This window comes from Triturus cristatus, chromosome 2_1 (genome assembly GCF_964204655.1).
Source record: "Triturus cristatus chromosome 2_1, aTriCri1.1, whole genome shotgun sequence".
NCBI classification, from domain to species: Eukaryota; Metazoa; Chordata; class Amphibia; order Caudata; family Salamandridae; genus Triturus; species Triturus cristatus.
The window spans coordinates 273,635,834-273,656,605 of NC_140581.1; the positions used below are offsets into that span (position 1 = coordinate 273,635,834).

The window sequence follows — 20,772 nt, forward strand, 5'->3', positions numbered from 1 at the left end:
CTTACCCTAGTATCAGTCACCACCATGATATGTTCATTCAACGCCGCTGTCACCAGAAATTCCACCAGGTTCTGGTGAGCTATTGTTACTTCTGCTGCGCTGTCTAGCATCGTTAGTAACCATACCCCGTTCAGAAGTTGAGTCCTCAGTATCCTTGGCATGTCTAACTTTAAGACCTGCTACTGTCTTCTTTTTCGATTGAGGTTTTGATTTTGGTTTATCTTCTTTTTGTATATTGTAGTTTGAAGTATGATGTGTGTCTCTGGACTTTGTCAGTTTTTCTTGTCTGTGTTCTGACCGTCCTTCCCTCTTAGAGTTTTTTGGTGAACCCTGAATGGATCAAGAGGAACGTGTATCAGTATCCTGATACCTATCAGGTTTTTTAATGTTATCACGATTCCTAAGGTTCTACCTTCTTTCGGAGTGCTCCTGTTGAGGAGACGCACTTCTTGATTGTGATCAATTCTCTCTATTATTTTGTTTTTTATTATCTCATTTTTTTTCAGGAAGTATCCGGTGCTTGCCTGGTGTTATCCTTTTGAGGACCACCCACAGTGGCGGCTGGTGACATTTGAAAGTGGTAAGCGTAAAAGTTCTAGAGGAGTGCCCGGTGGCGAGCGCAGCGAGCTAGCCAGACCCTCATTGGGGAGGGTAAGGAACTGTGCTCCTCGAAGTTCACGGGCCACTCATAATAAGAGCTTTGTAATTTGAGGAACAAGAAAGAATTTACAGCTTTTCCTACACATACCCCACCCAAGGTTTGCAACCATATGGATGCCAGTATTACTCTGGAAATTAACATAACAATTAAGTTAGGTTAACCACCGTAATCTGATGGATTGCAGGTCAGGTTTCCACATAAACTGAAGTCCCACATCAGCAGAACAGCTTGAGCAGTTCGAGGCCCAATGAAAAGCACATGTTTTTTTTTTCATCATAAGTCTAAGAGTAAGGAAGGGCAGTCGCCAACCTGTCAAAATACAGAAGCATTGTTCTCAAGACATTTCTCAGAGTGCGCTGCATCCTCGCACATACTTTGCAGCATTGAGGTGTGGATTTTGCAGGTTGCATGCACACTTGCGGTGGAGAGTAGTTACATACATCTTCAGTGACAAGACACCCACAAGTATGTTTAATTTCCACTCCTGTCGGCACAAAAAAAGCAACATGAAAAGCTAAACGTGCCCACACCATACCTCTCTTTACTGAACCAGCAAAACTGTGAAAAGTATTTGGTTTTAGAATATAGCCCAGGTGCAAAGTAAAAGTAGCCTAATTAATAATACCACTGATTCTTCCCAAAACAACAATAATGCCATTTGGACACATGCAATAAAGCACCTGAATTAAGAACAAGTCTATGCCATGGGTTCAGCTGGTGTGCAGGTTAGTTTGTTACTTTGGAGAGGTGGACAGAAGTCCTGTGATTGGGCCCATGGTGCACTTGACTTCGTTTTATTTTTAAACAGAATGGGAGCTATTTTCATATGTATTTACCTGTATGACGCCTGCATTTGCAGTGGAGTGGGTGCGACTTCTATCCTCGAGGTATTGCTGATAAAAGTGTTGTGAAAATAAGTGTTTGCAGGTATTCCACTGTGATTTTAGCTGTAACAATGGTGTGCCCAGCGTGGCCATTGAGCACCTACCACAGTCTTGTAATCTTCAGAGGCTGCTACATAGGGCCTCTGTGAAGCTGGTCTTCTCCGCCCCCCCGGTGTCTCCTCGCCTCGGCTGCCGAACACTAGCAGAGGACGATATGCTAAAGTGCCTTGGGCTTGGCCTCTGCCCTTTCATGTCCCACTCACCTACACCCTCTCCATTCACATCATTCTCTGGCTGCTAACTTTAAAGTTCTACCTACTTTATGTATGAATAGATATGTTTACACGCCACATGTGCACAGCGGCTCTATGACGTCCTTTCACCACTAGTATTTTTCTCCTATCAAGTCAACCATGTCCCTCTGACACTTAAGGTATTCCCACAGCCTGGTGTCCAGTATCTCAGGTAGGGTCATAAAATACTCCTGACTTACCTCGGAGCAGGGTGTAACACCCTCAGCCTGTAGAACTGTACAGCTAGGGTTAGCTGCCTACGTAATCAGTAATCGTAGCCTGATCTGCATCACGTTGCCATTTTCTATAGACAATGACCCTCAATTTGCTGTATGTGTGCTGAATGAATAGTTTTAATTGCATCGCTTTTGAATGAAAAATCAATGTGAATCCGGCAAAAGAAGTCATCAGTTTCTGCTGCGCCTTTACTATTTGCTGCGCTTCTTGTTTTGCATAGAAATGGCATAAAAGACCCCAATAAAACCCACTAATATCCTTTAAAGGGCATTAGACGGTGCTGCAGACAGGATTGGAAGGGCCTGGTTAGCAGCGATCAGAAACCATACCGAGTCTTGTACTTAATTTCCTCCGTTATCATTTACAATGAGAACCTCTGCTTGACATCCACGTCTACACAGTCCTAAATTAGTACAAATGTATACTGATTTTACTCTAATAATCATAATAAAGGCTTATAAATTTGGCACCAATTTCTTTAATGCCTCATGATCTTGAAAATTAAAAATATATTACTAATCCAAACTTTGTTCTTGGCTGCTAGATCATTAAGGACGGTTCGCTTCACTTGTCTAAAGCACTCCAAATTTTTCGGATAGTCTAACATAGTCCGAGGAAAATAAAAATAATTTAACTCGTAATTACTTACTGCATGAAACTGAGATTGCCGAGAGTGCTGACTTGGAAACTTCTACAGAAGTGCAGTGGGGGAGGAAGGGGGCCGCTCAGTATTTGCTAATCTGTTTATACACGCATCTAGCTGGAGGCAGAGCGCTCTTCAAGGAACACCCAAAGAAGTAAAATTACTCTTTATGCATGCTCCACAGACGCTGGGCTGGACCTGCAAAAGTCATCCACACGGCCCTTCAATTAAAACCAGAGCGGGAAGCAAACACCTCGAGTCTGCGCAGTGTGTCTTCAAAAATCATGATGTCAAACTGCGCAGACTCGATTTCTCCGCTTCCCATCTGCATGCAGCCTCTATCCCTCCCTTTCCCAATGCATCACAGGGCAGACCCAACCCCCTGTGACAAGTTCGGAAAGAGTGGGGTGCCATCCTCTCTATTCCCTGACTGACGTGAAGCCCCTGGTGCTACAGGGCTTCATCCTGAAGCACCCAGGGCTAATTTCACACTCACGTCACCAGGGGGTGGAGACTGGTCCTCGAGGCAATGTCTTTGCCGAGCTGATGACCTCACAGGCCTCAGGGTTGTGAGCTCGTCAGCCGGGCAAATACTGTAGAAGATTCAGGATCCGCCCACAGGCAGCATTAGGGAGTGCAAAGGATCGGAGTCTCTGGCATGAGAGTCATCAATTATCTCAGGTCTGTAACAGCCACGAACAAGCAAGAGGTGTGTATGTGTATGTATTTCTTTTAAAACAGATAAAGGTAGTTGTTTTTTACTTTTGCAATGGGCCACCCTGAGGGGGATGAAAGTAAAGGGGGCGAAGCCCCGGCGCCCTCACCAAGAAACCGCCCCTCACCACCCAGGAGTTAAGGTTTTGTTGCTCTAGCTCCTAAATTATCTCTACCTAATTCGGCATATGTATCTTTGATAGTTTTAGGTAATTCACGCTCCTGTTGTAAAGGAGTGAAATCCCTCAGGCGTTGGCGTATTGTCACTGCTGCTGCCTCCCCTTTTATGTTTGCTAATATAATAGTTGATACCTGGGTAAAATTTCCTAACAATTTCATCCCTAAGTTCAGCCCAAGTTCTTCTCCATACTCATTCTGTATTTGTCTTAATACTTCTGGTATTACTGGTATTGAAGGGATAATATGAGTTCTGGTATATATGGCAGCAAAAACTGTACCCCACAATGTACAATCCTCTATCTGGGGAGTTATCCCAATTGGGAAGCAGATTGTTAGCATTCTGTGTTTTTCTTGAAGGCTTGTGTGTGGAAACACTATCTAACTGTGTTAGTTTCTGAGCTATCCAGAATGGCATTAGCTCACGACTAGTGGGCATTTTACCAATAACTGAGTTTAGTGTTTGTGGAGCAATTGTAGTTGCCGACCCCTGAATTTGTCCTGCTGGTGTAGCCCTTGGCTGAAGTGTGAGTGTTCTCATCATGAACTGTATCAAGTTTCTATAAGGTTTTATTATTTCTTTGTGTAGTGGACGTTAGTCTACTACTGCCGTTGTGTCAAGTCTGGATGTGGTGTGTAAGCTGCTAGGACCAGCCAAGTTGCTCTGTCTCTACCGAGCGGACCGAGTATTACTTTAACTTTTGTGTGTGGGAGGGCGCCTTAAAACCAGTTTATGTGTTCCTGGTAGGTGAGCGGACCTTCAATGTCCCTGTATGGACAATATTCCTCTGGTATTTCATCTTCAGTGTATGAATGAAACTTATTTCTGCGTGCTTCTGCTGGTGAGAATGTGACTCACAAATACAATACCTCAGTTCTGTATGACTCGTGTGCCTCAATCACAAATGTTACTGTCCCACCTCTCAATGTGACTCCTTAGCCTGCTAACTTTAAAGTAAGGGCAGTTCTGACATTTTCCAAAATGTTTATTTCACCTTCCTGCTCTCCTTCCTCCACTGCATTCACATGTAGTGATGGCGCAGCAAGGTCTTCGTCAGCCATTGTTGAAAAAGTTTCAAGTAAACTGAGATATGGTTTTATGCACAATTTGTCCTTCAAGCTTGAATAAACCAACAGCCAATATATAGGGTATGCCTACTCATCTGCGACGGATTTTTCCCTTCCCACTCCAGACATCTCTGGATAAATGTGAGTAGGGATCTCTGAGAAAAGCACAACTGAACTACTCAGATTTGACCGTTAAATAAGGACCAAACCAAAGTTGGCGGCGCCATGTTGTGTAGTTGCTATAAACCTATATAGGATCTGCACGTTTAGACAACATAGACTGTGGGATTAGTGTCCAGATTGATTCCAGACGCCCCCACCGGGTATGTTTGCCTCTATACCACCTAGCTCACAGTGCCACTGTAAACTCCTCTTACCAAGGAGAGAATAGTTCTTGAGAACTATCGAACATGACAACTCTGTCCCATTAGGGATCATGGAAAGAGTACAATACTTTTCGCTTAGTCACTCGTGCTCACTTTGTCTCAGAGAAATAAAAAGAATAAACGATGGGACATTTTCAATAAGCATTTATTGAACCAGCGTCATTCTAGTGTAAAATAGGTGTGCTGAAATAACCATAAGACAGAAACAGATATTAATGATTATAAGGACCAACAGAATAAACAGATTATAGATTTCTACCCTAGTGCTAAAAACAATGAATATGTGCAATGTTGTGTGGTTGGGGAGAAGCAGGCATGTCCTTTCCTGGCAGCCTCGGTTGCGGCCTAGAACGTTCACCCGCCAATGCAGGCTGATGCAGTGAGGACCTCATTCCCCACGGGCACCAAGACAGAATCATGATTACAGGGGGGGCCCCAAACAGCAACCCCCATTGGGTGAGCAATGCACGGGCACAGTCACAGGGATCCCAGGCTCAACGACGTACCTCCCACAGTCGCGCCACGCCCCTCACCGCTAAGCACTTGCAGCTTCTGTAAGTCATCCCTGCTGCTTGTTCTTCTCCGCCAGCCTCTGGCAGTTTCCCGATGATCAGCGACTTCATGCCACCATCCGCAGGGGGTCATTCTCCGACGCTGCATTCCTCTCCCACGGTCCAGGCCATGAAAACGCACTCCCCGCTCGGGGTTACACAGTGGCCTGCCACAGGCCGCGGCTGGGCCACGGCCCTGCACAATCGCAGTGTCCAGAGTGCCGCCACAGTTATTCCCAGCTCCAGCGGGAAGGCAGCAACTCATGCCACCAGTATAGAACAGGTTACTCGTCCTCTGTCCCCAGGGTTATATCAGATTTTTTGCTCGGCCGGCAGAGCCCACTTAGAGTGCGGCCATCTTGCAGCCAGGTGAAGCCACACCCCCTGTTTTTTGTACCTAGTTGATATGTTAAGATGAAGTCAAACTCACTGAAGAACAACATATCAACATATAGAGCATTGTCTAGGAGCCAGTGCTTGTACTGAGCATAAAACCTGTAGGTTTTTGTGCAAAAAAACTGTCATTGTATGCAGGAGGAAACCCACCCTTCTTGGAAGGTTGCTTTAAGGGCTAATAGCTCCTTCTTGATGATAGTATAATTGTGTTCAGAAGGTGCAGCATCTTGGAGAAAAATACCACAGGAAGACGTTGTCCAATCTCAGAATCTCATAGATATTATATTTCATCAACCACGAACTGAGAAGCATCAGCCACCACCACATATGGAAGTGCAGGGTCTGGGGACAGGCACTGAGATGAAACTTCTTTAACCTTTGAGAGGTTGTTCTTGGTACTGTGGTCCAACAAAAAAATCACAAATTTTTGCAGGAGACGTGTTATAGGGGCAACAATACTAGTGAAGTTGCAACAAATTTGCTAATCCTAGGAAACTTTGAACTTCCTTGACAAAAGAGAGTGATGGCCAGTTCAAAATGGCTTTGAGCTCAAACTGAGTACCACCTAACACACACACAAAAATACAAATTACTACAATTGCAACACGCTTGGAGGATAGAAAAGATTGACACTACAGACATTCTTGAGCATGCACCACTGGAGTGTAGACTACTGCAAGAGGAAATACTCTCCAAGGCTGTCTCCTGGACATATAAAACTTTAATCAATAATATCCATGACAAACTGAAATCCCTTAGGTCTAAATGGGAAGAAACAACTGGTCCACTAGAAGATATTGATTGGTAGGGGACCTTAATGCACCCAAGAGAAGTAACGATTAAGCTCTGCTTAAGGCTGATACAATTCGAAGTCCTTCACAGGGTATACTATGATAGGACCCGACTACATACCATGGGGAGAGCAGAGACGCCCAAATGCCTCCGTTACAAAATAGACTGGGGCACTGAGCTACACACGCTATGGGAATGTCAATACATACATGTGAGAAGTTGGCCTGATATGTAGTGCTCACTATTCTAGTGATCACTGTGTATCATTCCAAACGACCCTTATTGATGATTGGTTGTAATTCAACCTTATAGACCAGCTATCCTAGTAGCGTGGATACGAGCAGTCTTTAGGCTAAACTCTAGAGGGCGTGTTAAGCCAGCTGTTTACCATCACATATACCCCTTGAACACCAAGTGAAAGGACACCACACAAGCTGTTATGAAAATAAAGGATATTTATTTATAACAAGACTACCCTGGCTCTGTATGAGTCAGAGAGCTAAGCACACTACAAAACTCTTATGAAAATACTTCTGGTTGCACAATTTACACAAGTGCCCGGAGGGCACGAAACCATATACACTGCAAGTGGAATGGGAAAGGTTAGATAGTTTAAAGTCACTGATTCCGGAGGAATCCGATCAGTGGGACTAAACGAAAAAGGAACTGGACACTTGTAGAGTGAACCTACGATGGAGCATCGAGATGCTCGAGTTACCTAGCCCAGAGGCTGCGGCTGCGTGGGGTTCAGCAAGATGTCGGGAGTCCTCGTTGTAGTCTCAGGAGCCTGAAAGAAGAAGTTGCTGGCAGGCGACCAGTGTCGATGTTCAGAGAGATCCAAGCCTGGATCGGTGATGAAGGAAACCTGAAAGCAGAGGGGACTCAGTTCTCAACCGCTAGCCAGCGATCGTGTGGGTACCAGGACGGTATTGGGTGAAGTCACCTCGACCAGGTGAGTGGATGACGTCGGACTCGGCTGTTCCTTGGACCAGGAGGCGCGGCGGCGACCCGGAGGGAGGGCGAGTTGTCCCACGAAGGTGTCTGCTGTCGATGATGCTGGGCCCAAGAATGGGACAGCAGGTCTTGGCAGTGGCAAACCCACGCAGTGGAGTCAAGCTGGCGTCTGGAGTGGACCAGGAGGGTCCGGGGTACTCCTCTGTTGAAGGGGAGCAAGAGCCAGTCTGGAGCAACCAGACCAGTGATGAAAGTCTGTCGGGGTGCGTCGTGAAGAGGGCCACAAGCCGGTCGGCGAGTGGTCGGACAACGCGGTGAGCAGCAAGGAGCGGAAGGGCCCCCACGCAGATCTCGTGGATGCTGGGGAGGCAGACTTCGGTGCTGGAGCCGCTCAGGGTTAGGGCTTCTCAAACCCTAGGTGCATTCACTCGAGGGTCCCTCGGTGGGCGTGCTAGATAAGCGTTGTGCAGGTTCTGAAGATGGCCGGCACCGCAGGTCTCGTCACACCTACGAATCTCAGCTGAGCCGATGATGTAGGTAGAGGTCAGAGATGGCAGGGAACCCGGGTCTCGTCGAGCTGGGCAGTCTTGATCCGTGGGAGAGACGTGCAGCAAACCGCAAGCGCTTAGGTGGTGCCTGCTGGTGCAGGGTGGCTACTCCTTAGCCACAAGGGAGAGTCTTCAGAAATAGTCAAGAGTTCCTTTCGTGGAAAGTAGTTCAAGATTCAGAATTATCCAATTTGGGAAGGGGACCCGCTCCCACCTTTATTCTAGGAAAAAGGGGCTGGCCCGTGACTAGGTCCTACCTATGGGTGGGACCAGGAGGGGGGTGGTTACACCCCTATCCTTTGTCCGGCTTCTCCCCAGCTCAGGGGCTGGTGTGCCCCCGAAACTGGTTTGAGCTGGGCTATGCACAGTGAGCACCGGGGTGCCACTTGCAATCACCTTCCTTTCAGCCCTGCCTACCTGGGATACACAAACCCTGTCTGGGATGGTGCTAACACCGCCCTCGACAGGAAACCCTTTGTCCAAGCTCCCCTCGCTGGAAGGTCTCCCAGCAGCAGGAGGTCAGACTTGTGTCTGGTGGCAGCATCCATTTTGTGATGCTGAGGCTTGAGTCAACTTTAACCGGGGTTCAAGGTTACTTCCATGTCGTGTCCCTCTAGAAGGGTGGAATGCTAACCCCGTCGCCAGAACTGTCGAGGGGTTCGTATTCCAATTCGTATGACACCTTACTCGACATGTTTGGGTGATGCGATGCCAAAGTTAGCAAATAACCGCCAGGATTATGATGCACTTTAAGGTAGTTGGCCCGCGTCACCATGGAACGGCTATTAGGATTTGGTTCCGCAGGCCGTCGACGGGCTCAGCTCGCGCCAGAGCACCATCTCACATGATTCCCAGCACTCTGCCTTCAGGATTGATAAGGCCTGCCATAGGAGTGACTGACAGGAATCCATGCGTCCATTTTAGGGTTAGGTATAGGAATACTACACCTACAGCAACGGGTGATTACACCACCTTGCCCCAGCTGTCGTGCAGCCAGTTGTGTCAGATTTGGGCGGCCATCCAGGGGTGGCACAATACATGCTGCAGCCCCTGGTAGGCCCTGGGTACACCGATGCCCTGGATACCTGTGGTATGCTGATACAGGGACTGATAAGGCGGCCCAGTTCCAATTAGTGGATGCACCTAATGTACATGTGTTAATTTCGAGAGAGAACAGCTAGGCTGTGGGTCTGATTGGCAAGCCCGCAGCCGGGGAAAGTCGTAAACCAATGAAGCAAAAGCAAAAAAAAATCTGGGTGATCATAGGATTGCAGACCCTACTCTCCTACATGACCCCCCCCCAAACTTTGGGACAATAAGCTAACCTTGACCAGGTGAGTCTGCTTGCTCTAAGTGGAAATACCTAGAGAGCCCATCTGCATTGCCATGATCAGTGCCAGGTCTATGCTCCACTGTGAAGTCCATCCCCTGTAGGGAAATGGACCACCTAAGTAGTTTGGGGTTTTCACCCTTCATTTGATTTAGCCACAAGAGGGGCTTATGGTCGGTCTGAATCTTGAAGTGAGTGCCAAACAAGTATGGCCTCAACTTCTTCAGGGCCCAAACCACAGCAAAGGCCTCCCTCTCAATAGCTGACCAATTCTTCTCTCTGGGGGTCAGCCTCCTGCTAATAAAAGCTATGGGCTGGTCATGACCATCAAAATTCAGTTGAGATAGAACAGCTCCCACACCCAACTCCGAAGCGTCTGTTTGGACAATGAATGGTTTGGAGTAGTCTGGACTCTTGAGGATAGGCGCTGTGCACATGGCCTGCTTTAGGTCATCGAATGCCTTTTGACAGCTGGCTGTCCACTGAACTTTTTTTGGCATCTTTTTACTTGTCAGATCGTTTAGCAGGGTCACAATGGATCCATAATTTCTGACAAATTTCCGGTAATAACCAGTCAGGCCCAAGAAAGCTCGAACCTGAGTCTGGGTGATTGGAGGAGCCCAGTCCTGTATGGCCTGTATTTTGCTCTCCAATGGCTGAACCTGGCCTCCACCTACAAGGTGGCCCAGGTATACAACCTGTGTCTGCCCTATCTGGCACTTAGTGGCCTTGATAGTGAGGCCTGCCTTTTGCAGGGCCTCTAACACTTTCCTCAGGTGGACCAGGTGATCCTCCCAGGTGGAGCTAAAGACAGCGATATCGTCCAGATACGCCGCACAGAAGTCGTCCAACCCAGTGAGAACTCGATTCACCAGCCGTTGGAAGGTGGCAGGTGCATTTTTCAAACCAAAGGGCATTACCACGAACTGATAATGCCCACCCGGGGTAGAAAATGCTGTTTTGGGCTTGGCCTCCTCAGCTAACCTGATTTGCCAATACCCAGCTGTCAGGTCAAACGTACTTAAGTAGTTGGCCGAAGCCAACCGGTCTATAAGTTCGTCTGCTCTCGGTATCGGGTGGGCGTCAGTCTTAGTGACTGCATTGAGGCCTCTGTAGTCCACGCAAAACCTCATCTCTTTCTTACCGCCCTGGGTGTGAGGTTTCGGCACGAGAACTACGGGACTAGCCCAGGGGCTGTCCGAGGGCTCGATGACTCCCAGCTCCAACATTTTCTGCACCTCTGTCTTGATGCAGTCTCTGACATGATCAGGCTGTCGATAGATTTTACTCTTTACGGGCAGACTGTCCCCAGTGTCGAACTCATGGGTACACCAATTGGTCTGACTGGGTGTCAGAGAGAACATATGTCGAAAGGATTGAAGAACCTGTTTACAATCCTTTTGTTGATGTCCAGAGAGGCTGCCGCAAAAGACAACACCATCTACCGACCCATCGTCAGGGTTCTGAGAGAGCAGGTCCGGGAGAGGGTCACTCTCCTCCTCCTGTCCCTCATCTGTGGCCATGAGCAAGCCCATGCCCTCCCTGTCGACATATGCCTTGAGCCTGTTTACATGGAGCACCCTGTGGGGGCTCCGGGGAGTTCCCAGGTCTACCAAGTAGGTGACCTCTCCCTTTTGCTCAAAGATCGTGTGGGGCCCAGACCATTTGTCTTTGAGTGCTGCTGGGGCCACTGGCTCCAGCACCCACACCTTCTGCCCAGGCTGATACAAAGTCAGGACAGCCTTTTGGTCGTGCCAAGCTTTTTGTAATTCTTGGCTCGCCTCAAGGTTTTTAGATGCCTTTTCCATGTACTCAGCCATCCGCGAGCGGAGACCGAGCACATAGTCCACAATGTTTGATGCCGGCTTTTTGAGAGGTCTCTCCCATCCTTCCTTTACCAAACAAAGGGGTCCCCTTACAGGATGTCCGAACAGAAGTTCAAAAGGGCTGTAGCCAACCCCCTTCTGCGGGACCTCTCTGTAGGCGAACAAGAGGCAGGGTATCAGGACATCCCATCTCCGCCGAAGCTTTTCAGGTAGTCCATGAATCATCCCTTTTAGGGTCCTGTTGAATCTCTCAACAAGCCCATTGCATTGTGGGTGATAGGGTGTGGTGAATTTGTAGTTGACACCACACTCCTTCCACATAGCAGTCAGATATCCCGACATGAAGTTTGCACCTCTGTCTGAGACAACCTCCTTAGGGAAGCCCACTCTGGAGAACACTCCAACTAGGGCTCGTGCCACAACAGGTGCTGTAGTGGTCCTAAGGGGAATAGCTTCAGGATACCTGGTGGCGTGGTCCACCACCACCAGTATAAACTTGTGCCCTGATGCTGTCTGGGGTTCCATTGGTCCGACAATGTCGATCCCCACTCGTTCAAAGGGTACCCCCACCACCGGTAGTGGTATAAGGGGGGCCTTTGTCATGCCACCTGACTTACCGCTGGCTTGGCAAGTGACACAGGAGCGGCAAAACTCCTTCGTATCTTCGGACATGTGGGGCCAGTGAAAGTGTGGAACAATTCTGTCCCAAGTCTTATTCTGGCCCAAGTGACCTGCAAGGGGAATCTCATGGGCCAAGGTAAGGAGGAAACCTCTCAGAGACAAGGGGACGACCAGCCTCCTGGTCGTGCCAGGCTTGGGGTCTCTTGCCTCGGAGTACAGGAGTCCATCGTCCCAGTACACTTTGTGGGTACCTGTGGCGTTCCCTGCAGCCTCAGCAGCAGCCTGCTGTCTGAGGGGTTCAAGTGAGGGGCAGTCTAACTGTGCCTTCCCCAGGTCTTCCCTGGAGGGTCACCCTGAGCCCAGAAACTCAACCTGACCAGGTTCAAGCTCTTTCGGCTCAGTTTCCCTCAGTTCTTTAAGGTCAGCCTCCTCAGAGACTTGATCCACGACCTGGGGCAAGGGGGAAGGCGAAGCCTTACCCTTACTGCTCCTTTTCTTGGAAGGTGTCTGGTCCGTTCTTCCAGGATCCAGCACCTGTTCAGTGGGGCATCTTTTGGCCAGTGACCTGGTCACAGCAAGGACATGTGCTGGCAAGCCTAACATTTCCATGTGAGTCCTCTGCTCCACTTCTGACCATTGTGACGTTTCCAAATCATTGCCCAACAGACATTCTACGGGGAGGTCTGAACTAACCACAACCTTTTTCGGGCCACTTACCCCTCCCCAGGAGAAATCAACAACTGCCATACTGTGATTGGTAGTGACATTGCTGGCATTGGTCACTAGGTAATCGGTACCTAGCATGATCTGTCCAGGGTCCACAAAGTTAGGCGTCACCATGGTGACACTGGCACAAGTGTCCCTGTAGGCCTGAGCCACTTTTCCATTGATCAAAGGTGTCTGTCTGTATTTGCCCAAAGTATTGGGACTGGCACCAGGGGACATATCCATATCCCCTGTACAGACAAGGACGGCCTGAGTGAGCGTGCTGACTAAGTCGTCACTCCCCTCGGTTCCCAAGGTTAACCCAACTAATGCCTTGGGAGGCGCACTACCACTGCTGACTGTACTAGGGGGTGCAGGTGCCTTAGGGGCTGCAGTGGCAGGAGTTTGCCCTCCTTTCTTGGTGCACTCACTAAACCAGTGAGTCTTACTTTTACAGTATTGGCACCACCTTTTTGACTGGCCTTCTTGAGTCTTCTTCTTCTGTGAAGCCTGACCCCCACCCTCTTTAGTTTGTTGGGGACCTGTCGAAGACTTCTGGTCATTTTGTTCGTTCTTGTTACTACCCTTTTGGTCTGCTTTCTTCTGACCACCCTGGTTCTGAGTCTGGTTCTGCTTGACCCTTGTTCTGACCCATCTGTCTGCCTTCTTTCCCAATTCTTGGGGAGAGGTCAGATCCGAGTCGACAAGGTGCTGATGCAACAATTGGTTCTGACAGTTGTTTAAAATCTGTTCTCTCATGATAAGATTGTACAATCCTGTGTAATCAGTAACCTTGCTACCCAGCAACCAGCCCTCCAAAGCCTTAGTGGCACAATCAACAAAGTCAGTCCAATCCTGAGACTGATTTTTCTGGGTGTCCCTGAACAGCACCCGGTACTGCTCGGTGGTTAAGCCGAACCCATCAATCAGTGTATTCTTCAGGACTTGGTAGTTGTTCGCATCCTCAGCTCTAGTAGTGAGGAGCTTGTCTCGTCCTTTACCCTCAAAGGAGAGCCACAGTATAGCTGCCCACTGACTTTGGGGGACGCACTGGACAGTGCAGGCCCTCTCCAAAGCAGTTATCCACTTGTGGATGTCGTCCCCTTGTTTAAAGGGGGGCACTATTTTACTCAGGTGTCTAGTATCTATACCCCTGTCTTTTTCTCTAATGAGAATGCTGCCACCAGTGGGATCTAACCCACTTAATTTCTGCTCTCGGGCTAAGGCAAGCCTTTCTTTGGCGAGGGCAAGTTCTTCCCGCTCGATCCCCAGATTGACTTCCCTCATCTTCGCTTCATGCTCCCTTCTCCGAGGGGACGTCATTCCTCTCTGAGAAGATGCCTGAGAGACATGTGTACGAACAGATCTGTTAGAGCCTCTGGAGAGAGACCTAGCTCGTCCGTTCCCAAGGTTAGGCCTGCTTGAGCGTGGGGCCGGGGCTCCCCCGGTTCCATTCTCATGCCTGCTTAAGTTGGTCCTCGTAAGCCTGCCGACTACCACTGGACCTTTGTTTGCCTCGTCTCCTGATAACTCCTCCTCGTCTTCCTCCTCTGTATGGAGGTCGAGGTCCGGGTCACCAAGGGTTCCCTCTAAGGGAGGCATATTCCCATCAGCATTCGGGGGACCTGTGTTAGAGGACCTCCTAGCATCGTACGTCTCTGAGAGACCTATCAGAAATGCGATGGTAGGGTTAGAACCCTGGTTTAGCTTCCTGGAGGCACACAGTTGTCTCATCTCCTTGAAGCTAAGAGCTGCATATCGTGACACGACCTGTGGAGGGTCACTGACCACTAAGGGAGTCTCTGCAGACTCTCCGTGGACCGACATGCTTTCTAGTGAGGTGTAAGTGATGCACCTACCTACACTATTTGTTTACCTACTGATCCCTTGCTAAGAGTTGTAGTCAGGGTGTGCTAAGCCCTGTTACACTACAACAGCTGGTTCAGTAGAACTCAGAGTATTCTAAGTTAAGTTATATGTACCTGGGTACTTATGTGATCTTTCACTTTGATATTCTTAGGATACGTGTGTGGTAACCAACAGCAAGCTCAAATCCCAACCGCTGCTCACCAATGTGAGAAGTTGGCCTGATATGTAGTGCTCACTATTCTAGTGATCACTGTGTATCATTCCAAACGACCCTTATTGATGATTGGTTGTAAGTCAACCTTATAGACCAGCTATCCTAGTAGCGTGGATACGAGCAGTCTTTAGGCTAAACTCTAGAGGGCGTGTTAAGCCAGCTGTTTACCATCACATATACCCCTTGAACACCAAGTGAAAGGACACCACACAAGCTGTTATGAAAATAAAGGATATTTATTTATAACAAGACTACCCTGGCTCTGTATGAGTCAGAGAGCTAAGCACACTACAAAACTCTTATGAAAATACTTCTGGTTGCACAATTTACACAAGTGCCCGGAGGGCACGAAACCATATACACTGCAAGTGGAATGGGAAAGGTTAGATAGTTTAAAGTCACTGATTCCGGAGGAATCCGATCAGTGGGACTAAACGAAAAAGGAACTGGACACTTGTAGAGTGAACCTACGATGGAGCATCGAGATGCTCGAGTTACCTAGCCCAGAGGCTGCGGCTGCGTGGGGTTCAGCAAGATGTCGGGAGTCCTCGTTGTAGTCTCAGGAGCCTGAAAGAAGAAGTTGCTGGCAGGCGACCAGTGTCGATGTTCAGAGAGATCCAAGCCTGGATCGGTGATGAAGGAAACCTGAAAGCAGAGGGGACTCAGTTCTCAACCGCTAGCCAGCGATCGTGTGGGTACCAGGACGGTATTGGCTGAAGTCACCTCGACCAGGTGAGTGGATGACGTCGGACTCGGCTGTTCCTTGGACCAGGAGGCGCGGCGGCGACCCGGAGGGAGGGCGAGTTGTCCCACGAAGGTGTCTGCTGTCGATGATGCTGGGCCCAAGAATGGGACAGCAGGTCTTGGCAGTGGCAAACCCACGCGGTGGAGTCAAGATGGCGTCTGGAGTGGACCAGGAGGGTCCGGGGTACTCCTCTGTTGAAGGGGAGCAAGAGCCAGTCTGGAGCAACCAGACCAGTGATGAAAGTCTGTCGGGGTGCGTCGTGAAGAGGGCCACAAGCCGGTCGGCGAGTGGTCGGACAACGCGGTGAGCAGCAAGGAGCGGAAGGGCCCCCACACAGATCTCGTGGATGCTGGGGAGGCAGACTTCGGTGCTGGAGCCGCTCAGGGTTAGGGCTTCTCAAACCCTAGGTGCACTCACTCGAGGGTCCCTCGGTGGGCGTGCTAGATAAGCGTCGTGCAGGTTCTGAAGATGGCTGGCCCCGCAGGTCTCGTCACACCTACGAATCTCAGCTGAGCCGATGATGTAGGTAGAGGTCAGAGATGGCAGGGAACCCGGGTCTCGTCGAGCTGGGCAGTCTTGATCCGTGGGAGAGACGTGCAGCAAACCGCAAGCGCTTAGGTGGTGCCTGCTGGTGCAGGGTGGCTACTCCTTAGCCACAAGGGAGAGTCTTCAGAAATAGTCAAGAGTTCTTTTCGTGGAAAGTAGTTCAAGATTCAGAATTATCCAATTTGGGAAGGGGACCCGCTCCCACCTTTATTCTAGGAAAAAGGGGCTGGCCCGTGACTAGGTCCTACCTATGGGTGGGACCAGGAGGGGGGTGGTTACACCCCTATCCTTTGTCCGGCTTCGCCCCAGCTTAGGGGCTGGTGTGCCCCCGAAACTGGTTTGAGCTGGGCTATGCACAGTGAGCACCGGGGTGCCACTTGCAATCACCTTCCTTTCAGCCCTGCCTACCTGGGATACACAAACCCTGTCTGGGATGGTGCTAACACCGCCCTCGACAGGAAACCCTTTGTCCAAGCTCCCCTCGCTGGAAGGTCTCCCAGCAGCAGGAGGTCAGACTTGTGTCTGGTGGCAGCATCCATTTTGTGACGCTGAGGCTTGAGTCAACTTTAACCGGGGTTCAAGGTTACTTCCATGTCGTGTCCCTCTAGAAGGGTGGAATGCTAACCCCGTCGCCAGAACTGTCGAGGGGTTCGTATTCCAATTCGTATGACACCTTACTCGACATGTTTGGGTGATGCGATGCCAAAGTTAGCAAATAACCGCCAGGATTATAATGCACTTTAAGGTAGTTGGCCCGCGTCACCATGGAACGGCTATTAGGATTTGGTTCCGCAAGCCGTCGACGGGCTCAGCTCGCGCCAGAGCACCATCTCACATGATTCCCAGCACTCTGCCTTCAGGATTGATAAGGCCTGCCATAGGAGTGACTGACAGGAATCCATGCGTCCATTTTAGGGTTAGGTATAGGAATACTACACCTACAGCAACGGGTGATTACACCACCTTGCCCCAGCTGTCGTGCAGCCAGTTGTGTCAGATTTGGGCGGCCATCCAGGGGTGGCACAATACATGCTGCAGCCCCTGGTAGGCCCTGGGTACACCGATGCCCTGGATACCTGTGGTATGCTGATACAGGGACTGATAAGGCGGCCCAGTTCCAATTAGTGGATGCACCTAATGTACATGTGTTAATTTCAAGAGAGAACAGCTAGGCTGTGGGTCTGATTGGCAGGCCCGCAGCCGGGGAAAGTCGTAAACCAATGAAGCAAAAGCAAAAAAAATCTGGGTGATCATAGGATTGCAGACCCTACTCTCCTACAATACACAGCTACTGATCACAAATAGTTAAAGACTTGAACAATATACTTGAGGCTCAGACTCCCATGGACCCCAAATATGTTTTTCTTGGCATCCCTATGGAAGTTGACCTTTCTAGGCACAAACTCTTATTAAGCAATTTAGGGCTGATAGACGCAAAAAGAGACATCGCCAGACACTGGGGAGCCGAGGGCCTGCCCACACTAGCGGAATAGGGAGCAAGTATGGACCTATAAATGGAGGCAGAGAAGACGACATACGCGGCAAGTGGATGCCCAAAAAAGTTCACTAAGATATGGACTCTGTACTGAGTTACTATAACTTATAAATAGAGAAGGCTGGGATTAATAGCACACACCCAAGCACACAGGACTAGGATGTAGTCCGCAGATGTCTTCATTCCTCGAGAATATGTTGACAGGAAGAATCCATTTCTGAACCAGGGAGGGGGAGGGGAGAGTGGTATTTTAGAAGGAACTCTCTTATTGTTTGTTTCCCTGACAGTAATTACGAGATGTAATAATGTAAAACCTACTGTTTACAAGGTTCACCTACTAATGTACTGTCTGACGTTTGAAAATAAAATAAATATAGTTTTTAAAAAGATGGCCTTGAGCTTTGATTGATCCATGTATTTCCCTGACAAGGAGATAAAGAAGCCTGGAAATTCAACATTTGTACAGTGGTGAATATTTTTTTCAAGCATAGCAAAAAGATGGTGCTGACGTAGACTTTGAAAAACAGCTGGCACCTGTTTCATGTCTTTAGCTTCAGTATGGGAGCAGATTCAAATACTGTCTCTGTTGATGACCACACATACATCCAGAATTTCCCGAAGGGCTTCTTTTATAAGAAACTATAATGCTGCTGGAGCGTTACAGAGTATCAAGTCTTAACAGGTTATTTATAGGTTATGAAATGTGGTCTTCCAATTGTCTCCTTCTCAGACTTTGACAAGATGGTATTACCTATTACGTCCAGTTTTTTTTGTATAAATGGCTGTCCTTCAAGGAGTACCTGCTCTTTGTAGTGCCTTTGTTGAGGGCTTTGTAGTCTATAAAGCGCCAGAGTTCTCTGTTATTTTTTCCACAAAAAAAGAGCAGTGAGAACACTGAAGATGTCGAATGTTATATAAAGCTATTCACCAGAAGCTTGTCGACATATTCTAGTAGATGTTTATTTTTTTCATGGTTAAAGCACATACTTGATTGCATGGTAAGATTGCCCCAAATTGCAGTTCTTTTCGGTAGTCAAAACTCTGGTATGAAGCAAAACAATAGCTTTTGATTTTCTAAACACATCTTGGAAATCACTGTTTTGAGGTGGCAAACAACCCTGAAGAGTGTTTTCCACCACAGCACAAAATAATAGGGTAATCAATTATTGAGGTTCCTTATAGCAATTTCAATAACAATGAATAAAAAGTCAAAGGTCACCTTGTGCAAGCGCTAGTTGATCTTTGGATTATGTACATAGAGCATGGGGATATCCAGTACGACACCAAATAAAAAAGGAGTGTCAATGACATAAACAATACATCTTTCAGCAAATATATTATCACATTTCATGGTAATGGTTTCCGTTAATAAGTAATGAGCCCTGCGAAGAGTTCAATGCTGTCCACGGCTTAAACAGGATGTGGGTGCTTTGTCTTAAGAATAGGTATATCTAAGGAATATGTATTGGCTAATACAATGAAATTCCACATCATTCTCGAGACCAGGAGAACTTAAATGGCTACTCAGCATTGCGTAGACAGAGCCAAAATAATGGGTACAGCCAGATGATGGTATTCTTGAGTCAAATTTTGGGTGGAACATGAGAGCTTGGAGTTCAGTTTGTGCCAGAGGGGTCTCACCTACAGTCTGATCTTGGTGTTTTACTCAACTTCCATGTATAGCAGTATAAAGGTTACCTCGGATGAATCGTTATAGAATGCACTTGGCCAACACAAGAATAGGACATTTGTTCATAAATATGGTGAACTTTGCATTATTGCCATGAAAACATTGGAAGGGACCACAGAGATGGGAGATGGAATGACCACCTGTATGGCCCCAGCTCTAGAAGAAGTCAGAACACTCCAGCCATAGGCTGGGTTCTTGACATAGCAAGATTGGGCTGAGGGTTGGGTGTCAAGAGGCTAGCTGGTTGCAAGAGGGTCTTGTCGGAGGTGTGGGTGCAACCGGAGTTCCAAGAACCAGGGTTCTCCTCTGGGGCTGTACCTTTCTAGTTCTGCTCTGAGGGACTGGTTCTCTAAATGTGGGGCTTGTAACTCTAACTGAATGTTAGCTGAAGTGACTACAGCTGGAGATTTCTGACTATCATCCTCTAGTGCTGTGGCTATGTCATGACTGTTCAGAGTGTTGTCAAGAAATACTACATCCATGCTGTTCTGGAAGCAAGTTTCTGTTGGCTGGGATTTCTAACAGGCTCAAGTCACCACTAACCTGTAGATCCGAATGTTGCTACAGGAATGGCGTGGAACCCATCAATCTCCTTCCCCATTGGCAGTGCCACACAAATCCAAGACTGCATTTGGAGCTCATGTTGAGGATTGAGGGTGATACAGATATGAGAGATGGCACACAAGAGAAGGTGCTGGTTTGTTGTCAAACAGCTCCTCTTTCAGATAGAGGCTGTTAGACCTGGCATCCTTGGTGTGGTTTACCACCCTAACTTTTTATCTTTAGCCCTACTGTTTGCTGACTTCATTTTTGCTGGTTATAGGACTCTGCACACTTTACTACTGCTAACAAGAGCTATTGTGCTTCCGCTCTCTTCTTAAAACATGGTACGATTGACTTATACCAACTTGGCATATTTTATTTATTTGTAAGTCCCTAGTAGAGTGGTACTGCCTGTGCTCAGGACCAGTAAAAGAAATGCTACTAGTGGGCCTGCAGCACTAATTGTGCTACCCACTTAAGTAGCACTTTAGACATGTTTCAGGCCTGTCATTGCAGCCTGTGTGTGTGCAGTTTTAAACTGATGTTTCGACTTGGCAAAATAAACCTTTTGCCAGGCCCAAACTTTCCTTTTTAATGCATGTAAGTCACCCCTAGGGTTGGCCCTGGATAGCCCAGAGGGCAGGATGCAGCATATTTAAAAAGTTGGACATGTACTTTTAAGTTTTACATGTCCTGGTAGTGAAAAACTCCTAAAGTCGCTTTTCACTACTGCAAGTCCTACCTCTTTCATTGGATAGCATTGGAGTTACCTTATTACACCTTAAAAGTGTAGTTTTCAAATTGAAATAGATACCTAGTTCATGTTTGGAGTCTTTGGAGTTGCAATGAACTTATGGTGAAGTCGAATTTTAAATAACAATTTT

The 20,772-nt window shown here is 48.1% G+C and overlaps 1 long non-coding RNA gene across 1 annotated transcript in view; it reads left to right on the top strand.

The window, feature by feature from the left end:
* The first annotated feature begins 505 nt into the window (after window positions 1-505).
* Window positions 506-20,772, top strand: part of LOC146864094 (uncharacterized) — a 65,391-nt gene continuing 45,124 nt past the window's right edge. The window contains exon 1 of the long non-coding RNA XR_014976608.1: window positions 506-580. This is a non-coding gene — a long non-coding RNA (uncharacterized LOC146864094). The remainder of the gene's footprint in view (window positions 581-20,772) is intronic.